The sequence below is a fragment of the Mobula hypostoma genome, chromosome 7 (assembly GCF_963921235.1).
Source record: "Mobula hypostoma chromosome 7, sMobHyp1.1, whole genome shotgun sequence".
In the NCBI taxonomy this organism is placed as follows: domain Eukaryota; kingdom Metazoa; phylum Chordata; class Chondrichthyes; order Myliobatiformes; family Myliobatidae; genus Mobula; species Mobula hypostoma.
In genome coordinates, this window is record NC_086103.1 from 13,020,057 (window position 1) to 13,038,270 (window position 18,214).

The 18,214-nt window shown below is 47.1% G+C and overlaps 1 protein-coding gene across 5 annotated transcripts in view; it reads right to left on the bottom strand.

Annotated features, from left to right (window-relative positions):
- Nucleotides 1–18,214, bottom strand: part of LOC134349140 (synaptopodin) — a 108,344-nt gene that overhangs the window by 73,832 nt on the left and 16,298 nt on the right. For 2 of the 5 annotated variants that reach the window (XM_063053044.1, XM_063053045.1), the window contains one exon: nucleotides 2,376–2,456. The exons of the other annotated variants lie outside the window; for them this stretch is intronic. The gene's annotated coding sequence lies outside the window, so the exon portion shown is untranslated. The remainder of the gene's footprint in view (nucleotides 1–2,375; nucleotides 2,457–18,214) is intronic. 5 annotated transcript variants of the gene reach the window in all.

The window sequence follows — 18,214 nt, forward strand, 5'->3', positions numbered from 1 at the left end:
GGTACAGGACACGCCCTCTTCTCGTTAATACCATCGGGGGAGGTACAGGACACGCCCTCTTCTCGTTAATACCATCGGGGGGAGGTACAGGACACACCCTCTTCTCGTTAATACCATGGGGGGGAGGTACAGGACACGCCCTCTTCTCGTTAATACCATCGGGGGGAGGTACAGGACACGCCCTCTTCTCGTTAATACCATCTGGGGGAGGTACAGGACACACCCTCTTCTCGTTAATACCATCGGGGGGAGGTACAGGACACGCCCTCTTCTCATTAATACCATCGGGGGGAGGTACAGGAGCCTGAAGACACACACTCAACGTTTCAGGAATAGCTTCTTCGCCTCCGCCATCAGATTTCTGAATGGACAGTGAACCCATGAACCCACACATCCTTATTCTATTTTTGCACTATTTATTTATTTTGTCATTTATAGTAACTTTATGTCTTCGCTCAGTACTGCTGCCACAAAATGACAATTCTCACATCATATTAGACAGAGCTAATAAACCCGATTCTGATTTGAATATTTCATCAGCATGCCAGCCAGAATTCACTTTTGTGTATTTCGTTCCTCTTAATTACTTGTGGCACAGGACTCCATTCAGCCCATTGAACCCACCGAAATTCCTGTCCCCCACTAATTTTACCTGAAACTATTCCCCTCACACTCCCATCAATGCCCCCAAACAGAGACACAGATTCCACCCCTCACCCACCAGCTGGGCCAATTTACACACTAACCCCGCACATTATTCCTGACAACTCTGGACAATGTTTCTCACCCTCTGCATGCCACCATGTCTAACAAAGGAGCACTTTCAGTAACAGATGAAGACAACCGAAGCTATACGAGGTCATTCTTACCCTCAGCCATTAGGCTCTATAATGAGTCGACCTACAGCCGGGGAAGTGATGACACCCTCCAGTTAGACTGTTTGTGGTAACTTATTATTTTATTAATTGTTACTTCTCTTCTAATATTTGTATATCTGTGCACTTGTAATGCTACTGTGACCTGTAATTTCCTTTGGGATCAATAAAGTATCTATCTATCTATCGGGATGTGGGATCAATAAAGTTTCTATCTATCTATCTATCGATTGGGATGTGGGATCAATAAAGTACCTATCTATCTATCTATCGATCGGGATGTGAGAGGAAGCTGAAGCATCCTATATTCCATTGTTATAAGACTATTGAACCATCACCTGGTACAACAAAACAGATTCTTGACATCACAATCTACCTCAGTGTGGTCCTTGCACCTTATTGTCTGCCTGCATTGCACTTTCTCGGTAACTGTGACACTTTATTATGCAATCTGTTATTGCTTTACCTTGTTCTACCTCAATACACTGTAATGATCTGATCTATATGAACAGTGTGCAAGACAAGTTTTTCACTGTATCTCGGTACGTGGGTTAATAATAAACCAATTTACTGATTACCGCGAGGCTTCGAGAAGGAAGATGGGATACAGTCACTGAACACTCCAGCACAGAAACAGGCTCTTCAGCCCATCTAGTCCATGCTGAACCATTAATCTGCCTGGTTCCATCAACTTGCACCTGGACCATAGACCCCATATCCCTTCCATCCATGTACCTATCCAAATTTCCCTTCAATGTTGCAATCGAACCTGCATCCATCACTTACACTGGCAGCTCGTTCCACCCTCTCACCATCCTCTGAGTGAAGAAATTCACCCTCAGGTTCCCCTTAAACATTTCACCCTTCACCCATAATCTCAGTGGAAGAAGTCTGCTTGCCTTTACCCTATCTACACCCCTCATAACTTTGTATACCTCTGTCAAATCTCCCCTCAATCTTCTACACACCAGGGAAAAAAAGTCCTAACCCATTCAATCTTTCCCTTTAACTCAAGTCCCGCGGTCCTGGCAACATCCCTGTGAACTTTCTCTGTACTCTTTCAATCTTATAGGTACCTTTCCTGTAGGTGGGTGACCAGAACATCACACAATAGTCCAACTACACACAGTACTCTGAGTACGTGGGATGTGGGAGAAAAATAGATCATCCTGCTATTTGATTGTCATGAGTATTGAACGGTTCCCTAGTACGATAAGATGGAATGTTGACCTCACACTCTAACTCGTTTTAACCTTGCAACTTATTGACTGCCTGCACTGCATTTTCTCTGTAACTGTATCACTTTATTCTGTTATTGCATTCCCTTGTTCTCCCTCAGCACAATGATGTGATGAAATGATTTGTATGGATGGCATACAAAACAATCTTTTTCACTGTGCCTCGGTACACATGACAAAATTAAGAAATTTACAGATTACTGTGAGGCTTGAATCGGGAAATTCGACTGCTCTTACTTGGTTTGAACTGTACCTGACCCACCTTCTCAAGATTCAGGATGACAGCTTCCCAGCAATTATTATCCAACTCTAACTGGCAATGACTGACCTGGCCCAACAGAATCTGTAAAACAACAGATAGAGACACAATGACCCACGTGGCCCAACAGAATCTGTAAAACAACAGATAGAGACACAATGACCCACATGGCCCAACAGAATCTGTAAAACAACAGATAGAGACACAATGATCGACCCGGCCCTGGCAAACCTTTGTAATTTACTTTATTTTACTTAGAAATGCATCGTGGTCAGGCCTTCCTGCCCAAGCAGCCAAACCGCTCAACAACCTACCTATTTAACCCTAGCTGAATCACAAGTCTGGTTCCTCAAGGGCCCCTCTTCTCTCTTCTCTAATTCCCCAATCTGGCCTCTTACCTCTTCTCCTCACCTGCCCATCACCTCCCCCTGGATCCCCCCCGCTTTCCTTCCTCCCATTTCCATTCTCCTCTCCAATCAGATTCCTTCTCCTCCAGCCCTTCACCGCTTCCACCTATCACCTCCCAGCTCCTTGCTTCACGCACCCTCCCCCACGCACCGGGCTTCACCTATCACATCCTTGCTTGTCCTCCCCCTCCCCACTGCACCCCACCTTCTTATTCTGATTTCTCCCCCCTTCCTTTCCAGTCCTGATGTAGCGTCTCGGCCCAAAACGTCAACCGTTTACTCTTTTCCATAGATGTTCCCTGGCCTGCTGAGTTCCTCCAGCATGGTGAATGTGTTGATCTGGATTTCCAGCATCTCAAGAATCTCTTGGTTTACTATATTCCAATACTTGTTTCCACCTTGAATATTCCATGTGGCAAGGCCATTGTCTGCTGAGTCCTAGCCAGTGTTCGAAAACTTGACACCACGCATTCCGTCAGCGATAGCCAGCTGCTTCTTTCAGAACCTTTATCATCAGCGACCCAGCTCAGGCCAAAGAGCAGCAGGGACAAGAAGCCTTGGATCCGGGCAGAAAGCAGACAAGCAAGAGCCACAGAAAGATTACAGGGCAGATCCAGGCAAGATGATCGAAGGTCTGCAAAGCACCTTTGCCTGATCCGGGACTCTCCGTTCCGGGCAGCGAAGGGTTCAATTACATGGATATGTTGCACAGACTGGGAATGCATCCAGAGATCTGATTGAGGTGCTCTAAGTCCATTAAAGGAGGTAAAAGAATTCAGAGAGAGTGTGTGAGAAGCAGAAAGAGGGAAGAGAGTGAAAGGGATGAGATAGAGAGAGAGAGAGAGGGAGAAAAAGAGGGAGAGAGAGTGCATGAGAAAGAGGGGTGAAAGAGGGAGAGAAAAGAGAAAACAGGAGAATGAGACAAAGAGAAAGAAGAAGTGATTAAGATTAAAGACCAGAAAATTTGCAGATGCTGGAAATCCGAGCGACGCACACAAAATGCTGGAGGAACTCAGCAGGCCAGGCAGCATCTGTGGAAAAAAGTACAGTCGACATTTCAGGCTGAGACCCTTCATCAGCACTGGAAAGAAGAAGGGGAGGTCAGAGTAAGAAGGTTGGGGGAGAGTAGGAAGAAGTACAAGGTGGTAGGTGATAGGTGAAACAAACAGGAGTGGGGAGGGGTGATGCAAAAAGCTGGGAAGTTCATTAGTGAAAGAGATAAAGGGTTGGAGAATGGGAAATCTGACAGGGGAGGACAGAAGGCCGTGGAAGAAAGGGAAGGGGAGGAGCACCAGAGGGAGGTGATGGGCAGGTAAGGAGATAAGGTGAGAGAGGGAAACAGGAATAGGAATGGTGAAGGAGAGGAGGGAAGGGGCTATTACTGGACGTTCAAGAAAACGATGTTTTTGCCATCAGGTTGGAGGCTAACCAAATGGGATGGAAGGCTCCTCCAGCCTGAGACTGGCCTCATCCTGGCAGTAGAGGAACCAGGGACTGACGTGTCAGAATGGGAGTGGGAAGCAGAATTAAAATGGGTGGCCACCAGGAGATCTGGCTTTTTGTGTCGGATGGAGCCAATTAAAGATTAGCTTTACTTGTCTCATGTACATTGAGATATCGAAACACACAGCGAAATGCATCGTTTGCGTCAATGACCAACACAGTCCGAGGATGTGCCGGGGGCGGCTCGCAATGCTGCCATGCTACTGGTACCAACATAGCATGCCCACCTTTACTCGCCCTAACCGGTACGTCTTTGGAATGTGGGAGGAAACCAGAGCACCAGGAGGAAACCACGCGGTCACAGGGAGAACGTACAAACTGCATTCAGACAACAGCAGGAATTGAATGTTCAGTGAACCGCCACACTACCGTGATACTATTGCAGACATAAAGTGAATACGTGTGTGGGTGAGTGGGCCAGTGGACTGGGGAGTGATCCAGAGACAAGAGGTCCAGTTCCCTGTACAGACAAATTCAGGTAATGTATTTAATAAATCAGGAATCTGAAGAAATGATCAGCTGTTAGGGTTGTTGCCTCACGTACACAGTTATACGGTTGAACAGCAGACCCTTCAGCCCCTCTCTTTCATGCCAACTCTGATGCCTACTGACATCATGAAGGACTGTCACCATGCCCACTTCTCATTGCCACCATCAGGGAGGAGGTACAGGAGCCTGAAGGCACACACTCAATGCTTAAGCAGCAGAAATCTTCCCCTCAGAGTTTGGAACAATCCATGAACAACACTGTACCGCACTATTTTTTGCATAAACACACACAAAATGCCGGAGGAACTCAGCAGGTCAGGCAGCATCTATGGAGAGGAATAAATAGTTGACATTTCGGACTGAGACTCTTCATCACTATCTTTGCACTATCTATTTTATATATATTTCTTATTGCAACTTACAATAATTTTTTAAAATTTCACAACACACATCAGTGATAATAAGCCTGATTCTGAATTTGAGAAACAGAAAGATGACAGTCTCAGAATGTTGAGTGTCTCCATCCGTACAGATGCTGTCTTACGGCAAATGACATGCTCCGTAACCCTCTGCTGTTTGATTACATTCAATGTAGTGAAAGGTCTAACTCTCCTTTCTGCTTCCATTTTCCACATTTCTGTGTGAGGGACAAGTTTTAAGTCTCTTTGGGGAGATTTGGTATGTCACCAAAGACACTCGGAAATTTCACGGAGAGCATTCTAACTGATTGCATCACTGTCTGATATGGAGGGGCCGCGGCACGGGATTGAAAAAGCCGCCAAAAGTTGCAAATGCAGCCATCTCCATCATGGGCACAAGCCTCCCCATCACCCAGGACGTGCCCTCTTATTACTACCATCAGTGAGGTGGTACGGGAGCCTGAAGACACACACTCAATGTTTCAAAGCTCAAAGTAAATTTATTATCAAAGTACATACATGGCACCATATACAACCCTGAGATTCATTTTCTTACGAGCATATTCGATAAATCTGTAGATGAATAACCATAACAGAGTCAATGAAAGACCACACCAACTTGGCTGTTCTACTAGTTTTACGAACCCCTCCGCCATCAGGTTTCTGAAGAGACAATGAACTCACGAACACAACCTCACTATTTTTCCTCTCTTTACACAACTTATTTAATCTCATTTAACTTTATATAAGAGGAAATCGGCAGATGTTGGAAATCCGGAGCAACACACACAAAATGCTGGAGGAACTCAGCAGGTCAGGCAGCGTCTACGGAGAAGGGCACAGCCGACGTTTCGGTCCAAAACCCTTCAGCATATACATGTTATTTTTTTATTGTTTTTTATTACTATATTCTGCAATGTACTGTTGCAGCATAAAAACAAACGACACGACGTATGGCGGTGGTATTAGGCCGGATTCAGAGTTGGACCCCCGCTTGATAAGCGCTGTTACGGACACTGCAAACCTGCGGTGCCTCTATCGCAGGCGGCCAGCTCAATGCGTGCCGCCCGGGTGGAAGTGCTCCTGTGGTTTTACAGCACGCTCCTTGGGGGGGACGCACTGCGAGTGGAACAGGACTTTGCACCGTTACAAGGGCGAGCGAGCGAGCAGGGGTGGGGGGCAGAGAGTGAATAAAAGGCTGCAAAACCTCATTTGAAAGGAATGATTATGAGACCATGTGCGATCAGTTAGAGGGTTTTTACAAGCTCTGATTGGAATTTGGTGCAAATGGGAAGCATTTAGAGCTGAACATGGGCACCTTGCTTCAATAAAGGTACTTTATTCCGGCACAAGTCCAAAACTGAGGCTGTTGTTGGAGAATGCCAGGTCTGTACGTAAGCCAACACAGTGGCTTGTTCCAAATACAGCCCATTCTACATAGTTCAACAACAATCTCCTTTTTCTCTCTCTCTCTGCTCATTCTCCTATTTTGGGCAGATATTTTTCCAGGCGTCAGAAACCATCCCAGTTATTCCTACCCTTGCTGTGTCAATCCAAGACTATCCGGACAACTGGAACTGTGATGCAGTCTCCTCTACAATGGCACCTTCGCTCCATCTGAAACAAGCAAGATTTCCCAGAGGCCAATCATTTTAATTCCAATCCCCACTCCCATTCCAACACGTCAGCCCATGGCCTCCACTATGGCACAAGGAGGCCACTCACAGGTTGGAGGAGCCACAATTCATATTCCATCTGGGTGGCCTCCAACTTGACGGCATGAGTAACTCTAAATTCAGTAAATTTTCACCCCACCCCTTCCCACTTTCATTCCCTGCTTTGACTCACCTCTTATCTCTTCTCCGCACCTGCCCATCACCTCCCCCCGGTGCCCCTTCTCCTTCCCTTTCTCCATCCCTTTCTCCATCGATCCTCTCCTATCAGATTCCTTCTTCTCCAGCCTTTCACCTTTTCCACCTATCACCCGTCAGCAGGTCCTCCTTCCCCTCCCCACCCTCTTAATCTGGCTTCTCCCTCCTTCCCTGCCAGTCCTGATGAAGGGTCTCGGCCCGTGTGTTTATTCCTTTACATAAATGCTGCCTGACCGGCAGAGTTCACCCAGCCTTTCCTGTGTGTTTCTCTATATCCTGACAATGTACCTGGTTTATCCGTAATCACTAACGCGACCTTAAGTTGCTGTCTCGGACGCCTTGGGATGAGGTCCACCCTCTTACATTCAAGTCCCAGCAAGGGAGAATTTACGTCAACATTCAGAGAATTACGCAACACCAGTCGAGGATGTACCTCAATGTGGGGCGAGGGGTTACTGAGGGAGGGTCACACTGTGGGAGGGGCGGTACTGAGGGAGGGTCACACTGTGGGAGGGGTGGGACTGAGGGAGGGTCACTGTGGGAGGGGCGGTACTGAGGGAGGGTCACACTGTGGGAGGGGCGGTACTGAGGGAGGGTCACTGTGGGAGGGGTGGTACTGAGGGAGAGTCACACTGTGGGGGTGGTACTGAGGGAGGGTCACACTGCGGGAGGGGCGGTGCTGGGGGGGGTCACACTGTGGGAGGGATGGTACTGAGGGAGGGTCACACTGTGGGAGGGATGGTACTGAGGGAGAGCACACTGTGGGAGGTGCGGTACTGACGGAGGGTCACATTGTGGGAGGGGTGGTACTGAGGTAGGGTCACACTGTGGGAGGGGTGGGGAGTGTTACTGAGGGAGAGTCACACTGAGGGAGGGGTGATACTGAGGGAGGGTCACACTGTGAGAGGGGTGGTACTGAGGGAGGGTCACTCTGAAAGAAGGTGGTACTGAGGGAGGGTCACACTGTGGGAGGGGTGGTACTGAGGTAGGGTCACACTGTGGGAGGGGTGGGGAGTGTTACTGAGGGAGGGTCACACTGTGGGAGGGGTGGTACTGAGGGAGGGTCACACTGTGGGAGGGGCGGTACTGAGGGAGGGTGGTGCTGAGGGAGGGTCACACTGTGGGAGGGGCGGTACTGAGGGAGGGTGGTGCTGAGGGAGGGTCACACTGTGGAAGGGGTGGTGCTGAGGGAGGGTCACACTGTGGGAGGGGCGGTACTGAGGGAGGGTCACACTGTGGGATTGGTGGTACTGAGGGAGTGTCACACTGTGGGGTGGTGGGACTGAGGGAGGGTCACACTGTGGGAGGGGTGGGGAGTGGTACTGAGGGAGGGTCACACTGTGGGAGGGTGGTGCTGAGGGATGGTCACACGGTGGGAGGGGTGGGACTGAGGTCAGGCCCCACTTGGAGTATTGTGCGCAGCTACGATCGCCCCATTACTGAAGGTGGTGGAGGTTTTGGAGACGATGCACAAGAGTTTCACCAGGGTGTTGTCTGTTTTACAAAGTATCAGCTACAAGGAGAGGATGGACAAAGTTAGGTTGTTTTGTTCTGGAGCTGCAGAGGGTGAGGGGGAGAACCAGTATTTTTAAATTGTGAGAGGTGTAGATAGGATAAATGGGCAGAATGTTTTCTCTGGGGTACAAATGTCAAGTATAATACTGATCGTAGAACATCGAACAGTACAGGGCAAGGAACTTGGCAGGTCAGGCAGCATCTTTGGAAAGGAGTAAGGAGTCGATGTTTGGGGCTGAGACCCTTCATCAGGACAGGAAAAGAATAGATGAGATAGTACAGGTTAGTACAGGCCCTTCGGCCCAAGACATAGTGCTGATCTTTTAACCTACTCCAAGATCAATCGAACCCTTCCCTCCACACATCGCATGTGCTGATCCAGAATCTCTTAAATGTCCCTAAGTACATCACTGTGCAAATTCCTTAGGCACAGATATATAGCTAGCGTGCCTAAGATTTTTGTGCGGTACTGTAGGAATTTTATGCGTTGCTCTGTACTGATGCTGCAAAGATAAAACAAATTTCATGACAGATGTGAGTGTTGACAAACCTGATTCTGATATGAGTCTCTGTTGTGGACTGAGAGTGGGAAGGGGACAGGGAGAGGGGAATCATGGTTGGAAAAGGTGAGGGGAGAGGGGAGGGAGCGGAAGCCCCAGAGAGACATTCTGTAATGATCAATAAACGGATTGCTTGTAATCAAGTGACCTTGCCTGGTGTCTCAGGGCTGGGTGTGTCTGCACCGCACACACCCTCCGTCCCTGGCACTCCCTCTCTGCCACCTGTCCCACACCCCTCCCGCAGCGCCCCACCCTCACCATTCCCAACATTCTCTGTTCCCGCCAGATTTACAAACTTGCTCTCTGCTCCACATTGCCAAATACAATACGGTGCAAAATTCTTAAGCGCCCTTGCTGTGTATACTGTGTGTGCCTAAGACTTTTGCACAGTACTATACTAGACAACATGCATTTAAGGTGAGGGGCATCTTAAAGGTGGCGCGAGGGGCAAGTCCGTTTACACAGAGAGTGTTGGGTGCCTGCAATGTGCTGGCAGGGGTGGTGGTGGAGAGATGTTTAAGAAGCTTTTAGATCCATGATAATGAAGGGAATGGAGGGATGTGGATCAAGTGTGGGCAGAGGCATTAGTTTAATTCAGCATCACGTTTCACATAGGCATTTTGGGCCGAAGGGCCTGTGCTGTACTGCTCTATGTTCTGTTTGAATTGGTATGTCACCAAAGACACTCGCAAACTTCTACAGATATACCGTAGAAAGCATTCTGACTGGCTCATCACTGTCCTGTATGAGGGCTGGGGCGTGGCTACTGCACAGATTGGAAATGAGCTGCAGAGAGTAGCAAACATAGTCAGCTCCATCATGGGCACTAACCTCTGTAGATTGCAGGGCATCTTCAAGGAGTGATGCCTCAAATAGGCACCATCCATCATGAAGTCCCCCCATCACTCAGGACATGCCCTGTTCTCAGGGACAGACACACACTCGATGATTCCAGAACAGATTCTTCCCCTCTGTCATCAGATTTCTGAATGACCATAAGATAGGGACAGAATAAGACCATTCAGCCCATCAAGTTTGCTTTGCCATTTTATCATGGCTGATCCAATTTTCCTCTCAGCTCCAATCACCTGTATCCCTTCATGCCCTGACTAATCAAGAATCTATTTACCTCTGCCTTAAAAATACATATAGAATGGGCATTGAATCCATGAACACTACCTCACCACTTTTTAATTTCTATTTTTGCACTAATTATTTAATGTAACTATTTATATATATATACACACACCTACAGCAATTCCCTTTTTAAAAATTATTTTGTATTGCAATGTACTGCTGTCACAAAGACACCAAGTTCCACAATACACGTCAGATATATTAAAGCTGGTTCTGATTCTACGTTCTCCCGCTCTCAGTACTTCTCTCCCAGGTGAAACTCTGCCACGATGGAATGCAGAGGAGGCAGGTGTGGGTCTTTATTGGTTGTAAAAAACTCTTTAAGCTATTAGCCAATAAATAGAGCACTCAGACACAGCTGCTTCAGAACGAGGAGAATTGAACATCTGGAAAGACTTTGCAGAGAAGGTCAGAGCTGAGAGAGCAAACAAGTTCAGAGGATAGCTGGGTCACTACCTGGCAGAGGGAACCGAAACTGGAATCAGAAAGGTTTGCAGGTGCCGGAAATCCAGAGCAACACACACAAAATGCTGGAGAAACTCAGCAGGCCAGGCAGCATCTATGCAGAGGAATAAACATTTGACGTTTCGGGACTTCAGGACTGGAAAGGACGGGGGAAGAAGCTAGAATAGGAGGGTGGGGGGGGGAAGGAAAGCACGATAAAAGGTGATAGGTGAACTCAGTTGGGTGGGGGGAATGAGGTAAGAAGCTGGGAGGTGATAGGTGGAAGAAGTTAAGGACTGAAGAAGAAGGAATCTGATAGGAGAGGACAGTGAACCATGGGAGAAAAGAAAGGAGGAGGGGCACCGAGGGGAGATGATAGGCAGGTGAGGAGAAGAGGTAGGAGGCCAGAGTGGTTTATTATTGTCACATGTACAGTGAAAAACTTGTCTTGCACACTGTTCGGACAGATCAGATCATTACACAGTGCATTGAGGTAGAACGAGGTAAAACAAGGTAAAGCAACAACAGAATGCAGAATGAAGTGTCACAATTACAGAGAGAGTGCAGTGCAGGCAGACAATAAGGTGCAAGATCAAAATGAGGTAGATTGTGAGGTCAAGAGTCCATCTTATCATACTTGGGGACTGGTCAACAGTCTGATAACAGTGGAGTAGAGGCTGTCCTTGAGCCTGCTGGGACGAGCTTTCAGGCTTTTGTATCTTCTGCCCGATGGGAGAGGGGGGGAAGAGAGAATGTCTGGGGTGGGTGGGGTCTTTGATTCTGCTGGCTGCTTTACTGAGACAGTGAGAAGTGTAGACAGAGTCCGTGGAGGGGAGGCTGGTTTCTGTGATGTGCTGAGCTGTGACCACAACTCTCTGCAGTTTCCTGTGGTCACGGGCAGAGCAGTTGCCAGACCGAGCTGTGAACTCCCTGCTACCACCCAGTACACATTATTTATGCCAATGCCAGTGGCAGTGGCAGTATACAGTTATGAGTTTAACTATTGAACATATATTCACTATGACAACTTGTACATCCACAGAACTTTTTATTACCCATTAATATTGTTGTGTTAATATTTAATGTGCCGTGTGTGACTGTAGGTACTATGTTTTGTACCTTAGTCCATGAGGAACGTTGTTTCATTTAGCTGCATATATGTGTAGTGTTGAACATCAGACATCCAGATAGATTGCACTGCCCTACCCCTCACTCCGAGAACCATAAGACAGGAGCGCTGATTAATGGAGAACCTATCAACCTCCGCTTTAAATACACACAGTGACTTGGCCCCCACAGCCCTCTGTGGCAATGAATTCCACAGATTCACCACCCTTTGCCTAAAGAAATTCCTTCTCATCTGTTCTAAATGGACATCCTTCTATTCTGAGGCTGGGCCCTCTGGTCCTAGACTCCCCCACTATAGGAAACACCTCCCCTCCTCCTTCCCCCACTCCCACTTCACCCCTGTGGGGAGAGGTTTGGGGACGGGGGTGGGTAAGAGGATGTTCGAAGTGTTGATTGTCCTTTCCTCTCTGCCCAAAGTTGTTGTGTTTCTTCAGCATTACTCGAGTTCCTCTAGTGACAGAGGTTCTGCAGCCCAAAGAGTTAACAGCAGGGCAGAAGAACCACTTCACAAAATGTTCCACAAAGTGGGCACCATGGCAGAGTAGTGACGAGCACCACACTACTGCAGCTTGGGGCGTTGGGGTTTGGAGTTCCATTCCAGCGACGACTGTGAGGAGGTTTTACGTTCTCCCCATGGAACGCATGAGGTTCCTCCGGGTGCTCCGGTTTCCTACCACAGTCCAAAGACATACCGGCTAGTAGGTTAATTGGTCATTGTAAGTTATCCCATGATTAGGCTAGGATTCGATAGATGGGTTGCTGGACGGGGCAGCTCATTGGGCTGGAAGGGGCTGTTCCACGCTGAATCTCTAAATAAATACAGTACTGTGCATCTTTGGCATCTTAGATTTTCCACCTTAGATTTTTGACGTGGTTTCAGATGGTCTGGCCTCCACCGAGCCCTGATCTCAACATCATCGAGGCTGTCTGGGATGACTGAGACAGACAGAAGCAAGCAAGACAGACAAAGTCCACAGAAGAATTTTGGCAAGTTCTCCAAGATGCTTGGAACAACCTACCAGATGATTTTCTTATAAAACTGCACAACAGCGTACCTAAGGGAATTGATGTAGCTTTAAAGGCAAAGGGTAGTCACACCAAATATTGATTTGATTTAGTATTTTTACGGTTTACTGCTCTTCATAGTAATTTTATTGATATTTAGAAACTCATCATTTCATTATTTTTGAAAGCATCTTCACCTTACGGAATTGTTTTACACATGCCTAAGACTTTTGCACAGTACTGTAAATAATTACATTATTATATAAGAGCCAAAGAATTGGTTGCTTTGGAAATGATGGATTTTCGTCAAGGGAGTCACAGAGGATGGAGTTCAATAGAGTCAGCAACAGATCTTTTCAGAACCGAACCAAGTTTCTCTTGTTGCAGAGAGTGTGTCATGGAGTCATAGAACACTACAGCACAGAAACAGGCCCCTCGGCCCATCCAGACCATTCTGAACTGTTACTATGTCTAGTCCCATCGACCTACACCCAGACCATGGCCCTCCATAACCCTCCCATCATGTACCTATCCAAACTTCTCTTAATTGACGAAATCCACCACTTCCACTGGCAGCTCGTTCCACACTCTCACCACCCTCTGAGCGAAGAAACTCCCCCTCAAGTTTCCCTTCAGTATTTCATCTTTCACCCTTAACCCATGACCTCTAGTTGTAGTCCCCCCCCCGCCCAACCTCAGTGGACAAAGCCTGCTTGCATTTACCCTATCTATTCCCTTCATTCTCCGACCCTCTAGGGAATAAAGTCGTAACCAATTCAACCTCAGATCCTCAAGTTGCAGTAACATCCTTGTAAATTTTGTTTGCACTCTTTCAATCTTATTTACACCTTTTCTGCAGGTAGGTGACCAGAACTGCATGTAGTACTCCAAATTATCCCTCACCAATATCTTATATAACTTCATCATAACGTCCAGCTCCTGTATTCAATACATTGATATGAAGGCCAATATGCCAAAAGCTCTCTTTGTGCCCTTATCTAACTGTGACACAACTTTCAGGAAATTATGGTCTGCATTTGCAGATCCCTCCTTTTGTAAGACAGTGAAGGTGTAAGTGGGGATAGGTTGAACAAATGGGCTATGGATATAGGGATCAGAAGGGACAAGGCAAAGACTTTGGCCACACAGTGGACGACAGACTTGACCCGACAACACACAGAACCTCTCAATTTGCAACTTCTCAGATTCAGATTCATTTATTTCTCGCACATGCAGTGAAATGTGTAATCTCTGTTAACAACCAACACACACAAAGATGTGCTGGGGGCAGCCCGCAAGTGTCACCACACATTCCGGTGCCAGCACAACCTGTTCACAATGTTCAGCAGATCAACACAAACAAAACAACACCAACAGCAAAACAACCCCTTTCCCACCCACTCACACACGTAGACAGATCTCCAGCCACAGAACAGCCCTATCTGGGCCTCCAACAACCAGTCTACGGCCCTAGAATCACAGACTCGAGCTTGGAGATTCTACCTCCCAATGCATTGACTTTAGCCTTCAACTTCATATCCTTCCCCCCTCCCCCACCCACCCACCTTCCCCCTCACCTGGTCTCACCTATCACCTCCCAGTGTCTCACTTCATCCCCCTTCCCCCTCACCTGGTCTCACCTGTCACCTCCCAGCTTGTACGTCTCCACCTTCCTATTCTGGCTCCCTCCTGCTTCCTTTCAAGGCCCAGGGTACATTTATTCTCAAAGTATGTATACAGTACAGAACTCTGAGATCCGCCTTCTCCCGACAGCCACAAACAAAGAAAACCATGGAAGCTGTTCAGAAAAAACCATCAACACGCCCCCCCACCGCAAAAAGAACACAAATAGCAACAAGAACATCAAACCCCACCCCCCATGTGCAAGAAAAATCTAATGGTACAAATGCAACAAGAAAGGACAGATGAAAACACAGAATATAAAAACATAAAGCTGAAAGAGTCCGATTGAACTACAGTCCCAAGAGGGGTCTCAGTCTGAAGCATCGCCTGTTTATTCATTTCCACAGATGCTGCCTGACCTGCTGAGTTCCTTCGGCATTTTGTCTGTGTTTTGCTCCAGGTTTCCAGCATCTGCAAGAATCTCGTGTAACACGGAGCCTGCAATCATCTATATCAGGTTACAAGTATCACACTCATTATATCAACGCCGACACTGAACGCAGCAGTCAATGGATGCATTGATCACGCTCTCGGTTGACTTGTATTTATCTGCTGCCAAGGTGGGTGATGTTATAACTGAAGGAAGGAACTCTAGCATTCAATCTTAAAATGGCAAACCACATCTTCCCCCCAGTCCATGAGACTACTGAACTCCCTGCCACCACCCAGGTCACCACGCCAATAGCTTTACACTATGCACCTCCTGATAAGTATCAGCATTCTTAAATATATTTTATTATTTGTTAATTGTTTGTGGTAATATAACTTCATGTATTACATGTAAGTTATATGTAAGATCATAAGACACAGCAGCAGAATTAGGCCATCTGGCCCATTGTGTCTGCTCCAACATTCAATCATGGCTGATCCTTTTTCTCCTCCTCCTCAACCCCAGTTCCCGGCCTTCTCCCCGTAGCCTTTGATGCCATGTCCAATCAAGAACCTGTCAATCTTTGCCTTAAATACAATCAATGACGTGGCCGCCACAACTGCATGTGGCAACAACTTTAACAAATTCACCACCCTTTGGCCAAAAGAAATTTCTCTGCATCTCTGTTTTGAAGGGGTGCCCCTCTATCCTGAGGCTGTGCTCTCTTGTCCTAGACTCCCCCACCATGGGAAACATCCTTTCCACATCTACTCTGTCTCGGCCTTTCAACATGCAAAAGGTTTCCGTGAGATCCCCCCTCATGCTTCTGAATTCCAGCAAGTACAGACCCAGAGCCATCAAACATTCCTCGTATGATACCTCTTCTGGACCCTCTCCAATGCCAGCACATCTTTTCTAAGATGAGGGGCCCAAAACGTGTTCACAATACTCAAGATGAGGCCTCACTCATGCCCTATAAAGCCTTAGCATCCCATCATTTCTAGACCTCTTGAAATGAATGCTAACATTGCATTTGCCTTCCTCACCACCATCTCAACCTGCAAGTTAACCTTCAGGGTGTTCTGCACAAGGACTCCCAAGTTCCTTTTCATCTCAGATTTTTGGATTTTCTCCGTTTGGAAAAAATAGTCCGCACATTTATTTCTACTACCAAAGTACATGACCATGCATTTTCCATCATTACATTTCATTTGCCACCTTCTTGCCCGTTCTCCTAATCTGTCTAAGTCCTTCTGTATCCTACCTGTTTCCTCAACACTACCTGCCCCTCCACCAATCTTCGTATCATCTGCAAACGTGGCAACAAAGCCATCTATTCCATCATCTAAATTATTGATAGACAGCATAAAAAGAAGCAGTCCCAACATCGACCCCTGCGGAACACTACTGGTCACTGGCAGCCAACCAGAAAACAATCCTTTTATTCCCACTTGCCGCCTCCTACCAATCAGCCAATGCTCTAACCATGTTAGTAACTTTCTTGCAATACCGTGGGCTCTTAACTTGGTAAGCAGCCCCTTGTCAAAGGCCTTCTGAAAGTCCAAATATACAAAATCCACTGCATCCCCTTTATCTATCCTACTTGTAATCCCCTCAAAGAATTCCAACAGATTTGTCAGGCAGGATTTTCCCTGCAGGAAAGCATGCTGACTTTGTACTATCTTGTCCTATGTCACATCTTTCTACGTATTTGATGCCATTCTTTACCAACCGAGCCACACCATCCACTCTGCCAACCTTCCTATCCCTCCAATATAACGTATAACCTCGGACATTCAGCTCCCAACTACAGCCATCCTTCAGTCACAATTCAGTGATGGCCACAACATCATACCTGGCAATCTGTAATATTGCAACAAGATCATTGGGATGTAATGTTGAATTTGTATAAGGCATTGGTAAGGCCAAATCTGGAGTATTGTGTACAGTTCTGGTCACCGAATTATAGGAAGGATGTCAATAAAATTGAGAGAGTACAGAGGAGGTTTACTAAAATGTTGCCTGGGTTTCATCTCCTACGTTACAGAGAAAGGTTGAACAAGTTGGGTCTTTATTCTCTGGAGTGTAGAAGGTTAAGGGGAGACTTGATAGAGGTGCTTAAAATTATGAGGGGGATTGATAGAGTTGACGTGGTTAGACTTTTTCCATTGAGAGTGGGGGCGTTTCAAACAAAAGGACATGGGTTGAGAGTTAGAGGACAAAAGTTTAGGGGTAACATGAGGGGGAACTTCTTTACTCAGAGAGTGGTGGCTGTGTGGAACGAGCTTCCAGCAGAAGTGGTTGAGGCAGGTTCTATGTTGTTGTTTAAAGTTAAGTTGGATAGATATATGGACAGGAAAGGAATGGAGGGTTATGGGCTGAGTGCGGGTCGGTGGAATAGGATAGGATAAGAGTTCGGCACGGACTAGAAGGGCCGAGATGGCCTGTTTCCGTGCTGTAATTGTTATATGGTTATATCATCCACCTTATTTCTTATGCTACGTGCATTAGATGCAACACCTTGAGTACTGTATTTTGCTGTCCTTTCTGATTCTACATCCCTAATGTTTTGATACCTAGCTGCAACTAAGTCCCATCACCTGCCTGCCCGCCCTTCCTAACAGACTGACCGCACGCTATCTTTACTTTTTTACCATCTGTCCTATCCTGAGTCCCTTCACTCCAGTTCCCACCCTCCTGCCAAATTAACTTAAATCCTCCCCAACAGCTCTAACAAACCTGCCCGCAAGAATATTGGTCCCCCTCGGGTTCAGGTGCAACCCGTCACTTTTGAACAAGTCATATCTCCCTCAGACAAGATCCCAATGATCCAAGAACCTGAAGCCCTGTCCCCTGTACCAGCTTCTCAGCCACACATTTATCTGCCAAATCATCCTGTTCCTACCCTCACTGGCTCATGGCACAGGCAGCAATCCAGAAATTACTACCCAGGACGTCCTGCTTCTCAGCTTTCTACCTAGCTGTCTAAATTCTTTTTTCAGGACTTCATTGCTTTTCCTTCCTATGTCATTGGTACCAATATGTACCAAGACATCCGGCTGCTCTCCCTTCCTCTCCAAAATACTGTGGACGCGATCTGAGATATCCCTGACCCTGGCACCTGGGAGGCAACATACTATCTGGTTGTCCCATTCATGTCCACAGAATTTCCTGTCTGTCCCTCTCACTATCGAGTCCCCTATCACTACTGCACCCTTCTTCTCTCTCTTTCTCTTCTGCAACACGGACCCGTGATCAGTGCCTGTAGCCTGGTCGCCGTGACGTTCCCCCGGGAGGTCATCCCCCACAAA